This window comes from Chiloscyllium punctatum, chromosome 42 (genome assembly GCF_047496795.1).
Source record: "Chiloscyllium punctatum isolate Juve2018m chromosome 42, sChiPun1.3, whole genome shotgun sequence".
In the NCBI taxonomy this organism is placed as follows: Eukaryota; Metazoa; Chordata; class Chondrichthyes; order Orectolobiformes; family Hemiscylliidae; genus Chiloscyllium; species Chiloscyllium punctatum.
This window is the reverse complement of record NC_092780.1, coordinates 19,579,334-19,589,459: the sequence shown is the minus strand read 5'-3', so window position 1 is coordinate 19,589,459 and position 10,126 is coordinate 19,579,334.

Genomic DNA, 10,126 nt, shown 5'->3' with positions numbered 1-10,126 from the left:
CGCCCGGACCGGCCAGCCAGGGGAGTCTTTCGCGTCCATTGGCTCGATGTTCTGTCGGTCACACAATCTGTACGTTGATTGGGTAACATTGTTGCCCATTACCTTTCCCCGCCCTTTCAGTGGGCGGGCTCGCCCTACGACGTGCGCGTGCGCGTTAGCGTCGCTATCACCCGGGCTGGAAAAACCAAGGCGTCTTAAAGGGACACTTCATTACAGAGACAAAATAAATTTTAGGAATATTATGATGAACACTGCCCTGTCTTTTATTACCCAATACTTTATCAAAAGGAAACAAATTAAGATGGGAAAACTCAGCAGTTCAGGCAGCACCTGCAGAGAGAAACAAGACATGTTAATGTTTCAGGTCTCCCTGTGATTGCCCTTTTGATTACCAACTCTCCAGGATCTCCTGAATTCCACAAGAATTTTTAAAAACTAATCTCCAGGAAACTGCTGCCAGCAACCTGAGACAAAAATCAAAGCAAGAATAAATTAATTATGTTACAGAGTCATAGAGTTATACAGCCAGGAAACAGACCCTTTGGTGCAACTCATTCTTGCTGACTGGGTATCCTAAACTAATCTAGTTCCACTTGCCAACATTTGGCCCATAGCATCCAGATGCCTTTTAAATTGTGTAATTGTACCAGCCTCTACCACTTCTTTTGGCAACTCATTCCATACATGCATGAAAAAGTTGCCCTTTTTATATCTTTCCCATCTCACCTTAAGCCGATGCCTTCTGGTTTTGGACTCCCCTACCCTGGGAAAATGACCTTGGCTCTGCACCCTATCCATGTCCCTCATGATTTTATAAACCTCAATGAAGTCACCGCACAACCTCCGATTCTCCAACCTCAGACCCATCCAATTCTTTTTTTCTGAACCTTTTCAAGTTCAACAACGTATCTCCTGTAACAACAAGACCAGAATTGAATGCAGAATTCTAAATGTGGCCTGACCAATGTCCTGTAAAGCCACAATATGACAAGTCAATTCCTATACACAATTTGTTTCACACTTTATTTGAACAGTCCATTGGAGATAGGCAAAAAAGAAGATTGTCTACTGGATGAAGCTATAGGAGGCGGAGATGATAAAACTCATAGGAATACGTTGAGCCAATGTTGCCAGCCAGTCATGACAGTTCTTAGGCACGGCAATGGACAGTGGATGCCCCCTCTCACAGGAAACGCATGGGCGCTGCCAAATGTATTGCTACCCCAGTTAATTACATGGGGAAAAAACACAATTTTGCAGATGGTGAACTCTAAACTGAAAATAGAAAAAGTTAGATCTGTGAAGGCGAAATAATTTGACATTTTGGTGTGTGGGATGACATTTTCAAACAGAAAATATTACCATTGAATAATATAAAGACAGATATGGCTTCTTTTTCCATGTAATACATTTCCAATGATTACATCAGGTGACATGCAACGATCCATTTTCCTATTTGCAAGAATTACGTTTCGAACAAATATACAAAAAAGCAGTGAAAATAAAATGCTAGCTACAAAATCTAAAATAAAAGCAGCTAGGAATGGAAGTCCAACACTTTCTGCAATATATCATAGTTGTGGGGCAGACGTGTTCATGACCTGTTAGCCTACCTTTGACTTCTCTTCTACGTTAAAGAGGGAGAGGCAAGCTATCCACACCCCTTGTAATTTTCTGCCTAATGTTTAGGGTGATAAATCTTTCAGAAAGAATGGGAATTATTAAAAATGCAGTACATTTTGAGCAATGAGTAGGTAGAACAAGAACAAAAGTAATGTCTGAAATACAATGGAAGATGGGAGAGATAGAATGACAGAGGAGTCAGTCTTACAGGGCCCTCAAAGGGAATGCTGATGAGGCAAGAAAAAAAAATTTAAAAAGATGTGCCTGAAGCAGGTATGCTGACATCTGAAACTGAATATGTGAAAATATCTGAAACATGCAAAGCAAAGTAAAAAAAAGGAACAAAGTACATGGTCTGAAATTGTGAACTCAGTGTTGAGACCGGAATGGAAGGCTACATTGAGGTGCTGATCCTGAAGCTCACATTCAGCTTCATTGAAACAGTGCAGCAGGCCAAAGACAGAGTTGACATAAGAGTAAGGTGAAAAATTAAAATTCAGTCCACCAGAAGCTCAGAGTCATGTTTGCAAAATGATCAGAGGTGTTCAACATAGCATTGAGGCTTATTCAATATTTACTTTGGCTTAATAAGTACATCCAGGGCCTTGAAAATTCAAACTGAGATAAAGGCTTTGAGAGGAATTTTTTGGGAAACAGTAGTATTCTACTATGTACTTTGTTATTTATATAAATGTATGAAGAAATTCTGTGGTTCAGAAGAACAGCCTTTTGATTCAAACATTAATTCTGTTTTTCTCTCCACCAGTATGTTCAGATTGCTGAGATTTTCCAGTATTTTCTGTTTTTATTTCAGTGGCATGTTGATTTTATGCAATATATATATATATCAGTATATAAAGCACAATTTCCTATTCCTCCTGCGTCGCCTACATCATTCATCTCCATTAAAACGATTGTCGTGATACTTTATGAATGGTAATGCCATCAATCCTCAAGTTAAATCATGACTGTTCAGGAGTAATGATTTGGAGGTGCCAGTGTTGGACTTGGGTATACAAAGTTAAAAATCACACAACACCTGGTTATAGTCTAACAGGTTTATTTGGAAGCAATAGCTTTTGGAGCGCTGCTCCTTCATCAATTCTCCACAATCATCTGATGAAGGAACAGTTCTCCAAAAGCTTCCAAATAAACCTCTTGGACTATAACCTGATGTTGTGTAATTTTTAACTTTGTTCAGAGTAGGTTTTATAAGAAATAAATAGAGATAAATGTCTAGTCTCTCACCCAGGCAATGATTGGCTTTGATTGTGGGCCCCACCAAACAGAGGAAGGTGACAAGCTGCCTACTGGGTAGCAGCTATCGTGAACACCATATAGTACATGCCTACACTGTAGCTGAATATATTCCTCCATCTGGTGGGCTGAAAACCTCAAGTGGTTCTTAATTTGCCACTCTGAATTGGTGAAAAGAGGAGTGAGAAGGGTGGAAAGAGGAGCATCCTTAGCTTTCCTGTTCGAATAACACAGAGATCCCAACTGGAAAGTTGCATCTTGTATTATTGAATACCAAAATAGAGCGACTACTCATTGCATACATAGGCTAGACCCGGACCAGGACAGACAGTTCTGCAGACCCATCTCTGGATCTGCATTACAAAGGGCTCAGGTGCTGAATTCTAGGTGAGCAGGCTTGCTACCAAGAGCGTTCATACTCAACAAGTTCCAAAGGGAAACTAAGTAGTGATCCCCCATTGGCCTTGTAGGGGCTATCACATTCCTCTCATTAGATTACTTACAGTATGGAAGCTGGCCCTTCGACCCAACAAGTCCACACCGACCTGCCGAAGCGCAGCCCACCCAGACCCATTCCCCTTCATTTACTCCTTCACCCAACACTACGGGCATTTTAACATGGCCAGTTCACCTCACCTGCACATTTTTGGACTGTGGGAGGAAACCGGAGCACCCAGAGGAAACCCACGCAGACACGAGGAGAATGTGCAAACTCCACACAGTCAGTCGCCTGAGGCGGAAATTGAACCCGGGTCTCTGGCACTGTGAGGCAGAGGTGCTAACCACTGCGCCACCGAGTCTGAATGTTTCACCTCACTCCTGTCACAATGGGACTTCTTGCGTTGCTTTGCCCATGGCCCTATTCCTGTTTGCATTTCAGTTCTGGTCAGAGGGGGCATATAATAATCTTTTCCATGAAGACCATTGAAGAGCCACTTTCGAGGGTTCATCCTCAGTGGCGACCTCCTACTGAATTTCCGTTGTCGCTGTCTCCATCTCCAAGCCTGAGTCCTCATTGTCCAGAGGATTGGCCCCTTGTGACCATTTTCATTTTCGTCAATCTTAGGTGGCCATTGTGCAATCCTTGGAATATTGGTCGCTAGTCAGGCTCCAAACAGGAAAATGGCATCTCCTTTGCTCACCTTCTGAAACTTTGAGATATAGGATTTTAGCTTTTCTGTAAGATGTCCTTGTGGTTCACCATTTAGGATGATATGGTGTAGCTTTGCCGATAGAGTCCTTTTGGGTCAAAGCCTTTGGCAGAAATTGATAGAGTGTCCATAAAGTTCAAAGTCATGATGACTTCAGCCATCTTCAGAAATGAAGAGAGGCTGGTGGGTCGCAACAGCTAGCTCAAGACACTTAATTGGCTATATGTCTCCCTAGATGATGTTCCAAGGTATTTTCATAGACACCTAATAGCAGTGCTGTTTTGGATCCGAGCCGACATGATGGACTGACTTGCCTTGTCTTCCTTGAAGAGGCCCAGCAGAAGTTCTTGATCGGTTACTATGGTGAAATGCTGACCACAGACATACAGGTGGAACATTTACACCACAAACATCATGCCCAACCTTCTTTCTTAATCTAGGCATACTTCCTATCTGCCTCTGCCAGGGTTCGAGATATGTATATGATTGGATGTTCTCCCAACACTGTGATAATAACACCCCTATCCCTTGGGGTAATGTCGCAGGTTAAAGTGAGTGGTCTTGGGGATTATAGTGAGCTAATATATATTTGTCGACAGTAGTTGTTGTTTGACATTTGCAAAGGCTTTCTTTTGCAGCATTTGCCATCACCATTTCTGAGCTTTGTTTTCACAGGAAATGGAGGGTGCCAGCAGGGTCACCAGGTTGGGTAAGGGTTTCCCATAGTAATTTATGAGACCTAGAAAAGACTCCTCTTTGGAGTCAGAGCCCTTTTAATGGCCTTCCCCTTCTCTTCAACAGGGTATAATCCATCCTTGTCAACCCTTTACTCAAGGTATGTTACCTCATTTATATGGTAAATATGTGGAACCAGCAACAGAAACCTCCACCAAACTCTCCAAATGTTGCTTTGCAGTAACTCCTTAGATTAAAACATCCTCCAAATGTGCAGATGTATATTCATTTCAGAAAATGTGTGACTTCCAGCCAGCTTTTCATACACTCTCTATGCTTGGCATAGCATATCTGTCTAAGCTTGGAAGCTCTATTGACCATCAGCTTATAATTTCCATTTAGAAGGACCACATTGTCAGATTCTAAAACTGGGACTACTGGTACATCTCATTCACTATGCATATGATGCCTAATTCCTTGAGATGTTACAATTTTGGAAGTAGGGTATAGGAGACTAGCTGTGCCTTGAAATATTTAAGTCACAGCAAGTTAAGTGCACATAGATCTTGGCCCTGGTGCCTTTTACCCTCCCAAGGCCCTCCTGGAACACTTCAGGATACTACTCAATGACTTCACATTGATCACTAATAACTATTTTAAAGATTTGTTGCCAATCCAATCGCATTTTCTGTAGTTAGGCCCTTCTCAAAAGATTGGGATCTGACCTTTGTACCATCATTAAGGGGAATCTGACTGCCTGCTGCCCCTCTGTAACTGGGGTTATGGTGGTCTCAATAATATCTATCCCAGTGCACCGGCCAATCTAGCCATGGTGTTTCCCAGACAAGATGGCCCATCGGTTTCCTTACAATTTTCTTCCCAACAATAGATACAGAGGCACCTATGTCTATCTCTATGTCTGGGGGTGAACATTTAACTGGAGTTTTATTTTAATTGGGGACACTTTGGGAGCAGTGATGTAATTTGGCTTTATCAATTCCTGATCCTTGGGCTGATTTATTTGTGAAGTCCTGTCTTGACGTGGCTTTGCCCTTCAGCCGGGGTGATACACGTTTTGCCCATTCCGATAGCCTTGCCTGCGGTGAACTCTATGACCACAAGTGTGACATGGATGCTCTTGTTCCTCACTGTATTGTGGAGAAACCTGCTGTCCAGTTCTAGAACCTTGCGGCCTCTGACTCCAATTACCCTTACTTGGAAACAACTGGGAGCTGTGAGTATTATCTGCTGGGGACTTGGTTGTGTGGTATGGGTGTTGCCTAAGGTTCAGGACTGAACTTTCTATACACCTCTGAAAAGCTCAAGCCCCTTTTTTCATGGGAAAGAGTCATTTCTAGGGCTTTCTCAAGGTCCAGATCTCGTTCGGTCAGGAACTTCCTTTGGGTTGCAATATTATTAATTCCACAAACTAAGCAATCCCTTAACTTTTCCCAAACTGCTGACCTGGACTCACAGTGTTCCATCAATTTCCGCAATCTCATCAAGAATTCAGTAACTAGATCCCTGGAAGTCTATTTGCCATGTTAAACCTGTAATGTTGCAATATTACAGGTTTGGGGTCATGATGGTTTGATCGGTTCTTCAAAAGGTTTTGACTCCAGGACTGCTGGGAAGGTTAAAACTTTATGATGCTAAAAGACAGACATCTACAAGCAGTCAGGAGAATAACCTTTTGTTGATGTTCCCCTTCAAACCCATTTGCCTGAAAAAAGTAGCTCATTCTTTTGATGTTCTGGGGCCAATCTCCACAACTGCATCATAAGGTTCCAGTTTGCCAAAAAACAGTATTTTTAATACTTCCTCTCAAACCATCACAGAGTGCATTGAAAGGCAAGGCTGTGCAAAGCCTTTCTTGACTCCCATAGCTAATGTAACTTAGCTTTACATTAATTTAGATTTATAACGCAGGAAACACAACTAAAAGGAGCATCATTCATTGTTAAACACCAAAATAGAGCCACTATTCCTGGCATACATAGGCAATCCTAACACAGGACAGACAGTTCTGTAGACCCATCCCTGGATCTGCTTTATAATGGGCTCAGGTGATGAGTTCCAGTTATGTCAGTCATTGATTGTGATCAAGGGAACTCATACTCAATGAGCTCCACAATGAGATTAATTAGAGATTCCCCTTGGGCAAAAGCATGAAATTGGTGGGATTTGGGTACACCCCCATCTTGCCTAATTAAATGCCTTTCTTAATTCCAAGCTCACCATCATCAGAAGCTGAAGATTCTGTCTCATTCTTCTCAAATAAATTGTCAACTTTTTTTTAAAGAAAGGCTCAATGGTGTAAATTTACCAGAAATATAAGGGAAAATGTGTAAGAATAATCTGCAAGTCAGGCACCATCTGTGGATGGAGACATAAACATCTCTGTACTGCTTACCCTGTTCAGTATTCCTTGCATTTTCTGTTCTATCTTAATCAATCACAAAAAAAGTTTCCAGCCCACTTATTTCTATATGACATGGTTGTAGTAACATCATGCCTATTTTGTACATTAAACACTATTAGTTCAAAGTACAGTTTTCTTATAGTTCTAACAAGCTGCCATAGTGACTATTCAAAACATCTGAACATTACGCCCAATTCTACACGTCTTGAAGTTTAAACACTAAGTGAAGTTTTGTTAAATAGATGTTGTTGGCAATGTGAATAAAGCATGCCTTACATTTTTAATTTTGATATGGGTGAGGAGCAGCTGTTGTGGTACAATGGTGTCACATGCTGTATTTAACAACTGGCTACAAGCCTCAAAGAACAGGAAATTTGTTATGAGTGAGGTAAGATTGACTTCATATTCAAAACATGGCTCACTTCAACTTTCGACTTAGTTTGGTTGATAATTCAGGTAAGTTGAAGTTATATCTAAGTTTTCTAGCATTTTCTCTGCATCAGATTCAACACATTCACGAATGTTTTTTCCTTGTCTATTCACCCTTAAATTTCTTTCAAGTTTTATTTTCCCTCCCTTTTGCATTTTTGTGATGTTTCTATCAATATTCTGTTTGTTCAGGATTTTCAGACACTGGTTCTTTTATACAGCCTCATTTTCTGCTGAAAGATCCTCTTTCCTTGTTTGGCTGTTAACTCTCTTGTGAACCTCTGTGTGGGTGGCTTAGTTTACTTCAAATTTTTATCGCAAATGCAGGCCTGTAATTTTCACAAATTCATCTTGCTCTTATGTCAAAATGTTGCTGGAACTGTATTGGAAATCTATGGGTTCAGTTATACTTCCTTCAAATTTGCAGTAGCAGAGTGGGAGAAGACACAAATCACAAGATCAATGTTTGCATTTCATCTGTTCCTCTGCCTTCCTTGACCACAGTTACATAAATGCCTTTAAATATTTATCAAGGTAAACCTATGAGAAAACAACTTCTCAGTTTGCTCTTGAATACCTTGTTGCAAGTGATGAGTAAATATGTCCCTCTGAGACAGGCAAAAAGTGGTAAGATAAAGGAACCTTGGATGATGAGAGTGGTGGAGCTTCTCTTCAAAAGGAAAAAAGTAGCTTACATAAGATGGAGGAAGCTAGGGTCAAGCTCAGCCCGAGAAGATTACAGGCAGGCGAGGAAGGAGCTCAAAAATGGTCTGAGGAAAGCCTGGAGGGGTCCTGAGAAAGGTTTGGCAGAACGGATTAGGGAGAACACAATTGGCATTTTACACTTATGTGAGGAATAAGAGAATGGTCAAAGAAAGAGTAGGGCCGATCAGGGATAACATAGGGAATTTGTGTGTGGAGTCTGAGGAGGTAGGGGAAGCCCTAAATGAGTTTTTTGCTTCTGTCTTTACGAAAGAAACGAACTTTGTAGTGAATGAAACCTTTGAAGAGCAGGTGTGCATGCTGGAATGGATAGAGATAGAGGAAGCTGATGTGCTGAAAACTTTGTCAAACATTAAGATTGACAAGTCGCCAGGCCCGAACCAGATTTGTCCTCGGCTGCTTTGGGAAACGAGAAATGCAATTGCTTCGCCACTTGTGAAGATCTTTTCATCCTCGCTCTCCATTGGAGTCGTACCTGAGGACTGGAGAGAGGCAAATGTAATTCCTCTCTTCAAGAAAGGAAGTAGGGAAATCCCCGGCAATTATAGACCAGTAAGTCTCACGTCTGTTCTCTGCAAGGTATTAGAAAGGATTCTGAGGGATAGGATTTACGACCATCTGGAAGAGCATGGCTTGATTAAATGCAGTCAACACGGCTTTGTGAGGGGCAGGTCATGCCTCACAAACTTTATTGAGTTCTTTGAGGATGTGACTAGAAAAGTTGATGTAAGTCAAGCTGTGGATGTGGTGTATATGGACTTCAGCAAGGCATTTGATAAGGTTCCCAATGGTAGGCTCATTCAGAAGGTCAGGAGGAATGGGATACAGGGGAACTTAGCTGTCTGGATACAGAATTGGCTGGCCAACAGAAGACAGCGAGTGGTAGTAGAAGAAAAATATTCTGCCTGGAAGTCTGTGGTGAGTGGTGTTCCACAGGGCTCTGTCCTTGGGCCTCTACTGTTTGTAATTTTTATTAATGACTTGGATGAGGGGATTGAAGGATGGATCAGCAAGTTTGCAGACGACACAAAGGTTGGAGGTGTCGTTGACAGTATAGAGGGTTTTTGTAGGCTGCAGCGGAATATTGATAGGATGCAGAGATGGGCTGAGAGGTGACAAATTGAGTTCAAACTAGATAAATGAGAGGTGATGCATTTTGAAGGTCAAATTTGAAAGCTGAGTACAGGATTAAGGATAGGATTCTTGGCAGTGTGGAGGAACAGAGGGATCTTGGTGTGCGGGTACATAGATCCCTTAAAATGGCCACCCAAGTGGACAGGGTTGTTAAGAAAGCATATGGTGTTTTGGCTTTCATTAACAGGGGGATTGAGTTTAAGAGTCGTGAGATCTTGTTGCAGCTCTATAAAACTTTGGTTAGACCGCACTTAGAATACTGCGTCCAGTTCTGGTCACCCTATAAGAGGAAAGATGTGGATGCTTTGGAGAAGGTTCAGAGGAGGTTTACCAGGATGCTGCCTGGACTGGAGGGCTTATCTTATGAAGAGAGGTTGACTGAGCTCGGACATTTTTCAGTGGAGAAAAGGAGGAGGAGAGGGGACCTAATTGAGGTATACAAGATAATGAGAGGCATAGGTAGAGTCGATAGCCAGAGACTATTTCCCAGAGCAGCAGCAGTTGTGGAAGCAAGGTCATTGGGGACATTTAAGAGACTACTGGACATGCATAGGTCACAGAAATTTGAGGGTGCATACATGAGGATCAATGGTCGGCACAACATCGTGGGCTGAAGGGCCTGTTCTGTGCTGTACTGTTATATGTCGGAGGAGTTGTAGACAGTGAGGAAGGATATGGCAGGTTACAGCGGGATATAGAGAAGTTGCAGAGC